The sequence below is a fragment of the Diprion similis genome, chromosome 2 (assembly GCF_021155765.1).
Source record: "Diprion similis isolate iyDipSimi1 chromosome 2, iyDipSimi1.1, whole genome shotgun sequence".
NCBI classification, from domain to species: domain Eukaryota; kingdom Metazoa; phylum Arthropoda; class Insecta; order Hymenoptera; family Diprionidae; genus Diprion; species Diprion similis.
Window position 1 is genome coordinate 20693328 of NC_060106.1, and position 16941 is coordinate 20710268.

A 16941-nucleotide genomic window follows, 5' to 3' on the forward strand; every position below is an offset into this window, starting at 1 on the left:
TGATGAAAGAGCGAAAAATCGGCGGACGGATATATGCATGCGTGTGTTATTCGTGTTATATATTATTCTTACTCAAATCGCGTAACCTTGCGCTCAAAACAGAGATCAAACATGCTGCAGAGACTGGTAAGAGGATCAACTACTGCATCTCGTGGTCATGACGGTGGTACCCATAATAGACCGAGTGACCCTGAAGCCCAGGCTCCGAGTCTGCTCGCTTATTTTTTATCCAGAGTCCTTTGCACTTGACTGGAAGCACTTTGGCTCGAGAAGCAGTTTTATAGATCATCAGCCGTTTGCGAATTATTATAAATTCACAGCCAGAGCCGGTCAATTTTCAGTTCTCGAGTTAATTATTTCCGGAAGTTTCTAGTACAGTCGAAAAACCAAACTTGAACGTCTATTATACTATACAATCACACCTGTCATCCAAATGTCAAGTTCCGTCAAGAACATGCGATTTTAGGATCTTGGAATGGACCGACTAAGGATCAGAGTGGAAAACGAATCGGTAAACAGGCTTGCCAGCTGGATTGCTTGGCAGGAGGGAAAGAATTTCAATTCGATTTTCTTCATTTTCACCCGTGCTACTTACCTTCGACCGGGAATGAAGGCGATGAAGTAAAATTGCTGGGAATGCGATCGACTAGCCGCTGCTGCCGAGCGGCGATAGCCAAGCAGTATAACTAATATTGCGAATTACGTCAAACCTTGAGCCGTAAATGGCGTTCCATGTCTCGGCCACCTGGTGTGATCAGTTGCTTTCGAGGAGCTTATCGGAAGTTCATAGAAATTGATCAATTTCAATCCGAGGTATCAGTTACCGGTAAACTGATATCTTTGTCAATCGGCAAACCACTTCAAAGGATCAAACGAGAAAAGAATTAGCTGACTGTCGAACTCGTCTCATGACCGAGATAATTCATGATTTTAAAAGATGCGTTAGATGTCACCTATTTTGACTATCATTTAAACTTGCGTATCACTGATGTAAAAATATCGCAACCAGCGTATTAACACGGTATTTAACACGGAATGCCGAATATAAATACGAGAAAAAGTTTTGTTTTACGCAATAATCATGCTGAGAAATTTATTCTTATAATTGAATTCACAGGAACAGATTTCCTAGAGTGTGGCTTTAACATTTCCTCGAGGCAGTGGCTTTAAGAATAAAAATTATTATTTTGTTCAGTCGGTAAAGATTGACTATACCATCCCCTTAAGAACGCAAGAAGTCTTGCTAATTATATTTTTCTTCGCATACATTTCGAAACTACAGAATACCAATTTCAGAACAATGTAGACTCTGCAAATGAGTGACTCGACGATAACTAGAGGAATTTGGAGAAAAATTAAAAATCTGGGTAAAAAATTAGAATAACTCGAAATTCCGGTAAAGAGTTATAACGAGAAACATTCGTGAGAGCTTGACGGCAGTAAAATTAAAATTTTCCATCGAATATCTCTTTCAAGGGTAAACATAATTTCCGTAATTTTAATTGGATAGTGATTGGGGATCAGGTCTAACGATTTCCAGTCTGCACGTCGGCAAGAAGTACATAAAGTTTATCGGCACACCCCGCATACCACCGACTGTACGGAGTGCCGATAATCTACCGAGAATATATAACACGGATATGTGGATAAGCGTGTGTATAAACATATCCGATTCCCTTGTATAGAGGCTGCAAGCGTGCATTAAGGATGCGAAAATTACTCCGGCTTGAATTTATACCGCATAAAAGTGAGAGCACAGTAACGCAGGGTCGTATCTACCGTGTCTTATTACGAGCGTCAAAATTAATTTCCATATTACAGAGGATATGTAATATCGAGAAGAAGACATCGGCATAATTTTCTACGAACGGCTGATGAGCGTCTGGCCGCTTTCCTAGTTTCCACTCTTGTCGCTAATTCTACTTGGCGAGGCTAATTCCTATCTTAAGGGGCTGAGAGAAGTGCAGAGCTACACACGGCGTCCGCAGAAACTGAACGAACGTACGGCGCTATATGCAAATCTTTTGCTTGGCTGAACCGTGGTTCAAGGCAGACGCTTGTTCGGCCAAATATGGAGCTTACGGCTTGGATTTTTAACGGATTTCCAATGCCGTGGGAATGCATTGCGGGATATGAAACAGCTCGAGCGGTTTCTGAACGCCTCAAACGCGAGTCCGCGGATTCAAACCGATCTGCGCGTACATGAGGAAACGCGTAAGATTTCCTCGTTGATGTTTTTATCCCGCAAATCGCCTACGGCACGCATCTAAAGCAAGACGTTAAACAAGCCCCGGAAGTAACGAGTCACTGAAGTAATATGACGTCAAAGAGGGAGTTAAGGCGTGATTCAAGGCTAAGTGTCTCGATTAAAGAGTCTGTTCGATCCGGGAGGCGAGGAAATATCCTGGAATATCTAGGTATGTTGATGAAAATTTATCCTGCAGGGTCGAAAGTTGGGGTTTCGAAGTTTTTAACATTTGTCTATGCGTCAATAGCTCGAGAGATTGTCCTCGCATTTTTCAACTTCGTCTCAGGTCGAGTACGTGGCAGCTTCTCCTTGAATATCTGTTACATTACTTAGCTGTAAGTCGTCTAACTATTTCAAATCCCACTGGCCATAAATCATGAATTCCGATAATTTTTCATGATAAAGTCTCAGCGCGCTATCAACGTTAAAAGTTTTTCGATCTCGCTTCGAGTCGTGCATTACAAAGTTGACCACGGCTACTTGAGGTCGTGAAAAGTTTACACATCTGAGGTAATTTGCGGAGTCATGATGAACAAAATCACTTCAGCTGGGTAATACGTACCTACAATATTACGTGTAATATCACAATCGTGGGAAGTCTCTGAAATGCCTTTCATATTATCACGAAATTACGTTGCGATGTAAAATTGGCTTCTCACAATTTTATACAATCATTCGAAATCACCTTCGGTGTCGTTGACCACTCCTCAATTACCGGTGCAAAAATACTTGAAACCGAATGCAGGAACTCACTCAAATCATTCAACATGAATCGTATTTTCAACTAGCGTTAAGGATATATCAGGACGGCAGTTTAAGGAGAAAAGTGTTAAATCAAAATGCGACGTAATGAAACACAAAGACTTAAGAATTGTCACTAAAGCCAATCTTGTTATATTAACCTAAAAAAAGTCGGCGTGATTACACAGAAAGCAATTAAAAAATATTGACTTTTAACTGTAAATTACGACGGTAAATCTCTGATTTTTTTCACTAGCTAACCAGTCGAAGAATAAAACCTGTATCAGACGATTTGTAAAAAATTTTTAATTAAAGTAAAACTTTTAATTAAGTAAATTTACTGTTTCCGGTTCGCAGGGATTTTCTACCGCGAGATTTAACATGGAAAGGAATTGCAGCAACCCCGCCTGCAAGCAGGCAACCCAAGTTACGACGCGTGCGAAGGTAACGGTTGTGTCTCGGGTTGCCTGCTCGCAGGCGGACGGTGGAACATCTTGATCCATGTAATTGTCTTGTCAGGTTTTTCTTGCGACACATTTTCGACCTGACTGTACGGTCCGGGCGTCCTTGAGTCTGTGGGAAGTAACCTGAAGTCAGAGCTTGAATATGTGAGCTCACGCGGGGTATAGGAGCATCCCCTTGAAAGATCGATGGGCTTCGCGTCCTGCAGGAGTTGCGGAAAATGGCACGCCGACGCCTCGAGTTTCGGGCACGGCCCTCCAGAGATGCGAGTCCTCGGGATGTCGCGTCGTTCGTTTCGCTTATGATTAATTCCGGGAATCGGACGGAGTTTCGCCGTCGCTTGAGGAACCGTTGACCACGACCTCTCGGTGGTGACGGAAGAGTTTCGGTGCGCGTGGGCGCGGAGCTGGGGGTCGGAGAACCTCGCGCACGGAACCATGGGAGCCAGACGAGGTCATCGGCCACCCGCGCGTTGCGCCCTTCGCGTACATCCACGTCGGCGATGTCTACGTCACTTTGCCTCGTCCCGTTCCTCCCCCTCCTTCGCCGCCTCCCAGGCCACTCCGCGAAATTGTCTCGTAATTCACAAACAGATTCGCTGCACGCCTTCCGAGAACACGTGTCTTCGCACTCTCGAGGTCACTCCTGCAGTCCCGTCTTCAAATGCGATTTTTCATGCCACTAACCTTTTTCCTCCTTTTCGCGCCCGTCTCGTGTATCTTCATCTTAGGAGATGAATCTATTGTACCCTTTGAGGATACCGATTTGTTTCGATTCAATGTACATCGAATTTAGTCTCTGTCATATTGTTTTTATGTCATGGGTTGCGATCTTGCGATATCGAGATTGGTGAATTGAAAAATGCTGGTTCAAACGTTGAAACCGAATTTTCAGAAGAATCTGTAAGTCCTTTTGTGTAATCCGTATTTATTTTTTATTTTTTGCTTGCTTACAGTTTTCTGAATCTCGTGATTCCACGTTGCACCGAGAGAGAGTCGGAAAAAGAAGGTTTTCATTCAAATTGCGCTTGACTCTTCGAATTTTGGTTGCAGAGAACTGATCAAGAGTCTGCATAATATTAGAACCTATTTTTTTTAAACAGATCGCGTTGGAATAAAATATGTTAATTTACGAACGTACCTGTAGCAACTCCGAAGATCAATAGATCAGGGCAACGGCCTGCAGTTGGTCCTGCATGATTCATCCTGATCGGTTAACGGAACAGGTGTGAAAACATAAAGTTAGCGCTGTTACCGTCGAGACAACTGTGTCTATTATGTCAGTCGCTGAAAGACGTTTAAAATAACAGAAAAATGTTGAGTTAAAGCTCCATCGTCCATCGTTGAGTCCACCATGTGTTTCATTAGTACCGTCTCCGATAAAATCACGGATTATTATCAAAATCAGCTGTTTGCCTGGTCTGTACTTTTTATTATATTTACCAAGTTTCTATCAGGCCAGAAACGCGGATTATTTCACGGTTAATGTCAAATCCAGTCCTTGAAATACACATGCAAATTGACGTCAAATTTCTTCGTTAGGAAATTCGAAGCCAAAGGAAAATGCATTCTAATCAAACGAGCTGCGACTTTACTCTGCAGAATTGCGACCAGCTTAACCGACTTAAACTGGTATTTAGTCCAGGACTTTGTCGCAGGATTTACTTGCGACGCTTTATGCGATGCTGAAAATCGTCTGTAAGCTATTGCGCCATAACAGAATAGGAGGTCTTAAAGAGAAATCTCCGAAATCCGGATACAGAAAGAAAAATAAATTGAAGAAACGTTGCAGACGGTTCAATAACTTCGTCTTGGAAAGAAGGAAAATTAATCATTGGTACGATTCGAATTTTCTCCAAATTGTCGGAAGTGAATCAGCACAAAAGGCGGGTGAATTTGTTGTTAAAAAAAATGTGATTCACTTTTTTTATTTACTACCATTGCATAATTCTATGAAATTGCAGTTCGGCCAAATTCACATACGTCATTCAGACGGTCACGGGAATTTCTTGCTCACTTTTTGCTGATTTGTGACCCTCACTTGGATTTATTTGCTAAAGTGCTTCGGTGTGAACAAGAAAAAAAAATTAACACCAGAGAAAACTTTGAGATCCTGTTCCTAATATATATTCAACATGAACTATAAAATTTTCATTGTCTTATTTTGAGATTTGAAATTAGAGAAAAAAAATTAGTAAGAATTGAGCCAGAAAATCCGTTTCAAATTGTTTTTTCGGTCTTGTTCTTTCTCACCAGCAAGGGATTCGACTAACAAAATCAAAGTTACAGTTCGAAGTAGACAAAAATTAAGCAAAAGATTTCAATTCCTTTCTGAATTTCCAGTACGTGAATTTCATTAAAAGTCATTATATGTGTCGACTGCACCGCGAGCAGCAATCTCTCGATGTTAGTATTTACCGGCCATTCGGCGAACCGGTTTCTTAATTGATCGGTAGCGGTTGCCACCCCCGGTTCAGACGGTATGAGACACGGCTGGTCGCAGTTGGTAGCGTTTCGTGGTCCCGGCTGAGCAGGGGGACATTTGAAGGGCAGTGGGTCAGTCCCCGTCTGCCGGCGGGACCTTGGGCCCAGTTTGACGTGGTCGAAGCGGCTCTTGACCCTGGAAGATCGGTCGCAGCAACCGGCGCCACCTCAAGCGGCGTCGATTTTTTGTTACCCATTGCATACGTAGAATGCCTTGTTTTGTCGCTACGTGCAGTTTATTTTTTTATTTTTTTTTTTTAATTTTCATTGCAAAATCTCTCGTCATGGTAAAGAACTTTTCTTGGAAATAGAGGAGGCGAGAGAAAGTTTCTTTCGATAGATTTGCATTCGGCACCGAAAATAAGCGACAAAAAATAGTCGCGACGGATTCGTGTTGCAAAATACAGGCTATTATATATTGGAGCGAGTTTCGTATCGAGGAAAAGTTTGTACGGTATGGGAAAAAAGTTACGAGTGTATAAAGTCTGTTCTTTCCCATACGCTGGGAAGCACATATGGTATTTGCCTGAACTCGTCTACAAGTAGCGCAAACTTTATTCCTATACACTGTAACCCGAGTGCAAAAGCATAGCCTTCGTGCAGCCAGGTGAACCGGAGAAACGTTGGATCGTCACTACGTGGGTACATATTTATTCATGATCATACTCGCCGTCCCCCAACATTCCGTGCAAGGTAAAGCAGCACGGAAATCCATGCGCCCACAAACGAAGCCATGAATGAATTGCGAGAGCTGAATATTTAGTTGATGGGCACTCGTCGATCGTCAAATGGCAGTCGAACAGTTCATGCCATACTTTTCTTCAGCCTGGAATAAAGTTCGATGACTAATAAGCGCTGAAAGTGATTTACTAGTCGAAAGAAAATTGCAAGCGTGTCACCGGCGGCCATGTTGATTTTCTTAAAACGCTTTAATCTGACGGTAGTCGAATGTTTTTGCGAACATTCGGTACGCTTCAGGGTATCTGGGTAATTAATGGATTACCAATCGTGCGTGATTATTCTTGTGTTCCTATCGCTACCTCAATTTCGTTTTTATGCGATCGGTTGAGTACTTCACTTACGATTAGCTCGACGGTTTCGGTCCTCGAACTGCAGCCTCATAGTAATGGGTATAATTAACGTTAAGTGCAGCGTTTAATAAGTACGTGTGTACATATTACGGGCTGCGATGCTCATGCATTAATTTATCAATTAAACCTGTTCCCGGTCTGACGTACAGCCTGTATTGCACATCCGATAGCCGCCGGACGCCTCTCTTGCATCTAATTGGGAGTGACCCAAGTCCCGACAGTATAAAACGTAATTGATAACATGCCGAGGGACCCGTATGCTCGCGTTATAAGATATTCGAGGGGCACACGACCCTCGCGTAGCTTCCATCGATTTTTCAATTTCACGATATTACGCGACGTTGCGACTCGACGTGGCCTTAGCCGTTATTTTTAGCTGCTGTCACATATTGTGAAATTAGAAACAATAGGGTTTCGAAAATTATACAATAATATCACAAGCGTGGGCAAAAACGCGGGAGGAAAAGTTGGGGGGGTGAAAAATTTAATGAAAAATTTATTTTTCTTCCACTTGGACTGAAGGTTCGAATAAAACCTGAAGTTCTTTGACTGCAGCTTAGAAGCTTGAATGTTTTCGATAATTATAAATAAACATAGATGAATAGAAAGATTCATTTCGAATAAAGTCGCTATAAGACGGATCAACTTCTTTCCATAAGTACACCCCACTTTGCTCTGGTTTGTCCTCTCTCTCTATAATCATTCCCTTTCGCAGAACACTGTCAAATCTCACTAATTCGTGTCGAACACCCGTCATGTTCGCCGTTTCGTGGTCCGCGTTGGTCGTTAACTCGTACCACGTGGCTTCCACATGCACGTCATATACCCACACGCACAACATCGCTGTGCCAGAGTGCGTAACTCGTCTGTATATCAGGTCATAAAGGTGTTCTCTCTAATCAAACGCGATTTTAATGACCCGAGACGTTGCTGCTAAATTGGTAGGCGTTTAAACGCATCTCTTGTTCGCTCTTTTCTCTTCTCCGCTAACTGTATCGATAAAATGTTTCGTTGCACGCTTCGCCGAATCGTGAGGTCTGCCATATCGAGATAATTTACAATAAAAAATTGACCCTTCTTCCATCATCTCTCTTTTTGTGATCAATAAACCTACCGTTCAGTGGCTTTAACGCACCGGTTCGAAGCCCAGAGGGCGTGCCGATCCTCTCAGCGTTGCTCACTGCGCATGCGCTCGCGTCCACGCATGCGCGCTGTGTCCTCAACGCGTTTCAACCCCTCCATCTTCCTTCCTTATGCTCCTATGCTGCCTGTTCTCATTTTTATTCTTCTCCGGCAAAGTATAGAAGGTGAAAAAAGAAAAGGAACATAGTTTCAGGCCTCTTAGTCGCAGGAGCTTGCAAAGATGAGAGGCTGGGGGTTGCGAGAAGGGAGCTCGCAACTTAAATGACAGAAGAGGAGACTCGAGCATCTGGAGAAGGGTTCTTCCAGGCTTGTAGGCCACGGGCTCGTAACCCGCGGTGATGATTTTTAGCAACGTTTCGTTTTAACGAGAATGTAGTGCCGCTACCGCTGCGGAAAGACCGTCTCTGCCTACTTGGTAAGGCCTTCAGACTCACCACCAAAATTATCACGCGACGTGGGCGCAAGTGTACATTCACAGCTGTTGTATCCGGGACTAAGAGGCTGCGAGATTGTGAGTTAGCGCTGTTCCAGGCGGCGTTAATTGGTCCAATTATCAACCTGGAACAAGAACCTTAAAGAGTCTTGAGGTATGAGCTATGTGAATGAGTTACATGCACTGCGGTAACCTTAAAGTTGGCCTCAAATATTGTTCTATACTTTTGTAAAATGGGGTAGAAAGTTCTCGAAATCCGTAAAAACCTTTAATTTCGTTTTTGATGAAACAATTTTCAGTGACACTTCGTCAGAAGCTCGATAAGACATTTTATTCGCTTTCCAGATCATCTCTTCGTCACAAATAGCCGGTTTCGATCGAAATACTTGGATCCTTGTAATTTGTTGGCAAGGGGCAAGCGCACCCGGACTTTGAACGTTTTCGGTATAACACACGGTCAGACGGGGGGCGACATGCGTTTACGTACCTCATACACAAGACTGGATAATTTATACGTGTGATTGCGTAAACAGGGGCTTGGCTTATATGAAAATAGTTTCAGGCAAACTATACTAATTTGGAAGGACCACCACCAACACAACCACACCTAACGCCCTGGCGACGAGATGAGCCCGAAACTTCCGCGTCTCTATTACCTATCGGCATCCCTCAGGACCCCAAGGAGAACCCCCTCGACCCTTCATTCAACCCCTTGTCTGTGGTTCAACTTACCAACTTCTGATGACGACGTTCCCACCGTTATGCAAACTCTAGCTCTTGCCATGTATGCAATTTATGCATGCAGACTGTCTGTGTGCGTGTTTTGCATGCGTGACGTGTTGTCAGTTTTAATTCACAGAAAAGTTCAAGTTCTATGAAATTCTGCATGTATTTGATGATTACAAAATGAACTGAACGTAACTTTCTTACTTCTCACTACCTTCAGGCTGATTGCATTTTTTTTAATTTACAGACGTACTCAAAACGCCCAGAAAAAGTCTTTATCGGTATTAGAAAACTTCATCTAGTCGAAGGTAGACAAAAATTTTTTTGGTTGAAACCGAGAAATAACTTGATTCATTCTGCCTCATTCGATGCTTGAGAAGAAAGAAAAAACTGATCACGAAAATAAAAAATTCTCGACTAAGGTAGGTTCTCTACAGTTACTCGAACATGTGTGATGATAATGTCCGATGATATTATACACAATATACAGCAAACCTTCGCAAAATACCTGCTGAGGGTTGAAAATTTTCCCCGGGACGTAATTAAATGAAATTCTGGTTATCGAACATTTAGGCGGAAAGGCATCCCGATTCCCGAACCCCGTTCGATGGATTAATCTCACGCGCAATTACCTGTGGTGAGTATAACCGTATAGTTTGCGGGTTACATGCCACGCTTTCTATACCTATGCCGCGAGAGGGTGAAACGCGCATTTCACAACTCGCTCTCTCTGTATAACCCACGTTTGATCATTTGCCAAAATTTAACCAATTACGCGGACTCCATCCGAGGTCCAGGCGTTTGATGTACCTTAGCTGGATCCCTCAGAATCCGCCCGCACGTTTCCGGGTAAATATAATTGAGTTACAACGAATTCCAGGATTCGTTTGGGCCCCACTTGCGAGAAAGCGTGTTTCTGCTGATTAGAAATCCAGGTGAATATCGAAGGCACGTGGGTTAATGCACGAGAAATATAATCGAATTGATGATGAAATGGAGGGTAAATCGGTCAGGATGTCCGAACTGTTTCATTTCTTTTTTGCGGCAATAAATTTAATTTTTCATTAAACGATTCTCAAGATTATTATGCATAACTTTCGATCATTTATCGATGATAAAAATGTAAAGTTGACTATCAAGTATTTGGTGTTACCTTCTGCAGTTTTATGCCACTTACAATAATAATGAATGGTGTGAAACGAACTAATTCGCACGAGCTTAAAGCTCCGTTTCTCTGTAACCTCGGTGGAAGATTCCATTGCCGTTACATGTTGAACGAAATTAAGAGTAATTGACTTTGCTTGAATTTCGTGTATGCCAACGTAATAATCAGCCGAGCTTTTATTATGCCCCAGGTGGTCGAAGCTCGGGAATTCTGCGTATAACTTAATCGGATGTTGCTTGGCAGAAAGGGAGAAATTGATTTATAGAAGGGTGGGAGAAGGGGGAGAGTGGAGGGGAGGCAGTTAAGTCTGATTCTGCCATTCGAGTGATATAATGGACTACACTTACACGTTCGGTTTGATGTATACAAGTGTGTTTATGTACCTCGGCAGATCACTTTGTGCGAGAGCAATTTCCTTCTGTATTCCCCCATCGAAAAGCAGCTCGTTAGCTATACATTATATTTGCAGCGATGCTTGTTTCGCGTTTCCCAAGTAACCATGCAATGTAATTTAGCGATAATTAAGTTTTCACATAATTACAAGATATCAAAGCGGCAATTCAGAAATACACGAATTAACCATCTGCTCAGCTATACAAGTCAATTTTCCTTTACCCTCAATTATGACGTTCGCGTGTAACTTTTCCGTCCGTGAATGAAGTGGATTCGTAATGTAATCGTTGTTGAGTGTAACATGATGTATTCGTCGATGAAAATATTTAGAGAAAAAAAGACTGTATCTGTGCTTTTTTAAACAGATAATGCAGATATTGCATTTTAACGATTTTTTGCAACTCAGGTCATCTTTCAGGTAGCAAATATGAGTTAGCGTGTAATATAATAGCTGAGTTCTCGAAGGTATGATTATAATACATCTTAAATATACGTGAAAGAGGAGAGACTATAATATCGGCTAGAAGTTCTCGGGACTTTGGGGAGAAGTGAAAATATTCTCAGTATCGTGCCCGAGGCGTTCGAGATCGAATCCCTGCACCCTCGACGATTGAATTTGTAAATTTATTGAAAACTCGTTGTAAAACGGAGGTTCAAAATAGTAAAAAATACCATGACGAAGATCGCATCGTCGCAACTACTCCCGGTGAAAGAAGAAAAAAAAAAGAGTCAAATTCGATGTACGAAATAGCGGGAGGAAAGGTGTATTATACGCGTGACTCGATTCAAAGCTCCGAAAGGAACGGGAACTGCATTAGAAAGCAGGGGGAGCTTTGTGTGCAAGCTTCCATTCTGCATAGGCAGCCCGGATTTCCGAGCTGAGAACGGAGCCAATTCACGGAGGACGAGTGGAAAGCACATTGAAAAGTTGCGCGGGTTCCTTTGATGATTGGTGGAAGGTTGATCCTTGCTCAAACCTTGATCGCCTGAGCTTTCGGCCACCCTAGAAGAAGACCAGAGATTGGTGAGGACTTCAGCCGTCTTTTGGAACGCGAAAGGAGCTGCGCCTCGCGAGTCGGACGCCTGCATGATCCTTCGGGATCCTTTGAAGGATCGAATGAAGTTGTACTTTCGACGGGGGAGGAATATCCTGCCGAAACGCTCTCGGATTTGGGAAAATGTCTACGTTGAGTTCGATTGAATTCTACTCGCGAGAAAGAAATATTTAATCATATATATTAGCGTAAGAAATTTGTGTTTGTTAGTTATAGTGAAATTATTTTCTATAATATTTTGGACAGAATGGCTTCAAGATGATGAACTTGGTATTTTATACAAAATATTAACGCTATTTATAAATCCGTATCGCAGTGGTGAAATTTTTTGACCAACTAAACTTTTCCAGATTATTTTATTTTATTTTTTTATCCACCTGTATCGATTTCATGGAAATATTGAAAATTTATTTGAGAATTGTGGATCACTTTTCACATGAATCGCGATGATCAAGGGATTATCGTTATTCATACCGTTTCGAAAATCGTCCGAAGCAGTTCTGCGCATAAATTCCTTTTCAACGACTTGACGTATAATTTTTTGGTAAGGAATAGCGAAAGGATCGGTCCAATCAAGTGAACAAATTCCGAGTAAACGAAAACACTCATTTGTCCAATAGGACGAGGATATCATCTATCCTAGCTTCGGTCACGAGTCATAGAGCAGGCCAAATGACGGAGAACTATTCGGTTCCCGAATGTGTTGGATCGGGATTGGGATCGAGGGTCGAAACGCGGAACGGGGCTGCATAATAACCGCATTAATATCGAAACAAGCATTGATATATATTTTTTATTCTCCTCTCTTCTCGTACCCACCTTCAGCCCGTATCGCGGCACATTCGTCATTTATCGTCGGTTCTTTCAACCTACCGATTCAGATGCAGTCGCCCTTCGCCATAGAACGGACCCGAGAGAGCGGAGATTCCCTACCGCAGCGAAATTCTGAAATATGATACCGAATACCGGAGAGCGAATGGCGCTATTCACATCTCTCATAGCTATTACCCACTGGCGAGATAAACTTTCCGAAGCTTTGCTTTTGATACATATTCATCACTCTGACGTATCGATTGCCACGTATATATGGCCCGTTCCATGCCAAATCGACCAGCTTTTGACCTCACCGTTTTTCACTTGCTTGACAATTTTTCGAGCCATATTTTAGGGACCTACAAAATCTCCGATTTCTTCTTTTTTTTTTTATTCATTCAACCCTTCTCAGAGTATGAAAGATAGTGCAATAATCAAGAAATCCACAATTTGTGCCATCGATTTATAATTTTGTAAAATAAAAGGTTCAGTAATTCGATCTTAACGTGTCAATAACTGGTTTACTTACTTTACATGTAATCCATTCGTATCCCAGAGTCAGTTTGACAGGCTTTAACGCTCGACATTTTTGAATGAGATGAAAATCGATGACTCCGGGTTTCGATAAGAAGGCAGTGCTGTTCAATACGGAAGCTCGATGTCACTATAATAATAACAGCACTCGGACCGCTGCCAGAAAGTCTGATTCGCCCTCAAGATGTATTTCGTTGAACGCGATCGGGCTGTTCGAACGTGCGTTTCCGGGGCCCGCAGCCGCCCTTGTCAGCGTCAATTCGCTGAACCTCGGTACCATTCGAGATTCCACCCCTCGCCGAGAAGTTTCGAGGGTCTCGTAGCCAGCCTCGAAGAAGCGAGTCCTTCTTCCGGAAACACGGCCATACATAGTAATACATACCTACAACTACGCTGCAGCCTTCTTTCATCTTTCCCTTCTCGCGCAGTGGGCATTCGGACTTTCCCCGCTTTGAACTGCTCGCTTTGGCGACCGAAATGTGCTAATTTTCTCAGCTGAAGTAAAGGGAAATTCCGAAGAGCCGAGTGCTTCACCCCGATAAGCGAAATTCACGATTCTGCAATGCTACCGGTTTGTCAAAGCCTGCCGCTGCGATGCTCGTATTCGCCTCGTCACAATATCCAGCGGTTGATTATACAGGTCGATGGTAGAGGTGCATTGCATTATACGAACGAAGCTCCGATTTCCGGAATTACCCCATATCGAAATTAATTTCATGCCCCATTTCACAATTGCGATGAGTTAACAAGTTCCGGTGTAACCCGAAATACACGTGTACCCACCCCCTGCGCACCGCGCAACTATACCACCATAGCGTATCGGCTTTCACCTTGTGGCCAATTTCAATCCCTCTAGAAATCGTAGCCGCCTCTATTGTATATCAGCTCTTAGCCATGCGGCAGGCAGGCAGCTAATTCAATGTGGTATACATACAACGCACGTAATAATTACACCATGATCTATGGAACGATAGCCTCTGACTGCGTCCAATTAGCACGCGTGCTTGCGACTCGTATATATGTATATATATACATATACGCACGTGATTACACCGCCCCAGTTTGGCTAAGGCTGCGGCTGCTTTGCCGCCGGAAAGAGACTGCCGAGATTGGAAATCACAAGGCTATCGGTTTGTAGATTAGAGAAAACGGGACCTTGTAACTACACCGAACGGCCACTATCCATGCTATTTTATAGGTATCGTACTTTGAAAGTCTTGATGGGAAACCATGGAATTCACTGCAAGTAGTTTACACCCTTCATGGCATATGACTCCTTTTTTGATTCCATGCTGGATTCCGGAGATCGTTTGCCGAGTGAAACAGCATGTCATCCGTTTTAGATCAACGTTGATCTCGTATTACGAAAGAGAATTTTTCTTGAGGTATTCGAATTTATATGAACTTTCAGTTATGGATGAGTTGAACGAGGAGCTACGAGGTACGGGAGGCCAACGTCAGACACAATGACATGTCAGAAGCGAGTCCCCGGGTCCTTGCGCCAGTTTACTCCGTGGGTAGAATAACTTCCGAAGGGTTTCGAAACGTGCAAGAGTTAGCCAGAGATAAAATCGACCTTTAAAAAGCGTCGTCCAATTCTCGTCAATCCTAGCATAAAATTTTCCTGAAACCGTCGTTAGCGCCGAAGGGATGAGAGTGTAAATCCCTGGTCCGAATCCAGTCCGAATCGGATTTTTCACCTCGTGATTTCGCGAATGAACGAGCAAATTAAGTAAAGCGAGACAGAAGTGATTTAAAAAAAAAAAAAAAAAAAGAAGAAGAAGAAGATAACGAAGAGGATAAAGGAAAAGAGAAAGCAAAAGAAAGGTAAAGCAAAAAGTAAGAAAGAAAAAAAAAAAAAAAACTGTCCCAAGGGCCAATTTCCACCTGAATACACTCGAACGAGTCCTGCAACCCTGCCAGGCGGTTGGACGGTTTCAACGCGCGTGAAATCGATATTACACCGTATAAATACAGAGACACAGCGGCGCAGCTGGAGTCGAGAGTGTGCGATATATGCATGTGGGCAAATTGTGCGGTAGGTATACAGAAACGTGTATGGATGTAAGGACGAAGCTCCTCTCCTCGCCAGCTTTGCCGTAGATCGAGGGACGAGAAAATCGCGCAGCAGCAGCAGCAGCAGCAGGCGGCTGACGGGGTGTCGAGGTGTATGAACCTCTCCTTGTATTGATTTGTCAGGGTGAACCAACTCTCTCCTGCGCTGCAGCTACACGTTCGCCTCTCCGTTTCGACTCTCCCTTTCATTTCGTTCCTGCCTACCCACCTTGTATACTTTTGCTCCTCCAACCGTGCGTGGTTCAAACAACCTGCACCCTCCGCACTGTGTCTGCAGTCTCTCTCAATCATATTCGGATATGTCTCGCCTCAGTTATCGCCAAATGTTCAGTTTTTACTGGGACTCGAGGACTCCAATTAGTTTGTCGTTGATACCACGCTCCATTCCCTGGCAAGACACTTTTTGTAAAAGACAAAACTGGAGTCTGAAGTCAGTCAGGTTCGAGCAGTCTGTGATCCAGTGGGTAATCGTATCGGCGTTACTCTGATAGTTACCTTAAAAAGCATTAAGGTAATCTTAAGAGAGTTGGAAAGGCTACGCCTGAATTCAAGTACCTACGACGGTTGACTTTCGGACTAAGAAGAGTAAAAGAATAGAGAGCAGCGTTCGATGGTCTGGGTGATTCAGTTTGGCGGATAAGGAGCCAGTCGTCTTACTTGTTGCGCCGCGTCTGGATGGGCTGAAAGCTCTCTATTTCATTGTCAGCTGAACCCTTCCACTTACCGGGGTATTGGATTCAAGGACCGGGCGTTCCGGCCTCGTGGAACAATTACCTCAGAGAATAGACGTGGGATGCTGAGGAGTATTCCGGGCCTCATAAATATTCCGACGGTACATCTACCCGGGGCCACGTCGTAATCGCGGTGTGTGAGTTTTCATCTAGATTGTGAGGTCTAGATCACCCGATTAACGCCTCCGCCGTAGCGGTAACAGTGTAACCCTACAGTAGTCGGCAGAGATCCCACTAGCCAAGCTGCCGCTATTTTCTATAATCTAGGCCTCATTGTCATCCAACAATGGTATTCTAAGACGGAATTAAGACGGCGGTCCTTGAGGTGTATGACGAGAGAAATGATGGGAGTGGTGACAGACGAGCCACGGGATGAACTCGGCGAGGGATGCTGACGCCATTGTCGTCCTCTCTTCCCACCCGCAGGTTCAGCAAACCCCAATTCGGAATCCAGGTTCAACGTTCAGACGCATCCTCGGCCCGACTGCCACCCATACCCCCGACGCCGAGGCCGCCGATCCTTGCGCGAGAAAATATAACGACCCACCCTTCCCGGCGCACCGGGTGCAAGACCCTCCGCAGAAGCTGGTCTCGGTTCGTAGACTTCCAAAAGCGAAACTCATCCCGCCCGCTCCACAGGTTGACGGAGAAAAATTGAGGCTTGATCAGCTGAAGTCGAAACCTGTTCCTCAAACGTAGTACACAATCAGACCAGCTCCAACCGATTGGGAAGCTTCTGTGCCGCTGAACATTGCCGAGGGTCGAATATAATTCACTGAACAAGGCTGAATTCGTGTCTGAATTGGCGTTGTATCGACGGAGGTATCCGCGCTAACTTACGACCCTG

The 16941-nt window shown here is 43.7% G+C and overlaps 1 protein-coding gene across 1 annotated transcript in view; it reads right to left on the reverse strand.

Moving 5' to 3' along the window:
• The window catches only part of LOC124416319 (SNF1-related protein kinase catalytic subunit alpha KIN12-like), a 43817-nt gene that overhangs the window by 4579 nt on the left and 22297 nt on the right, over positions 1 to 16941 (reverse strand). The gene's annotated exons all lie outside the window — the stretch shown is intronic.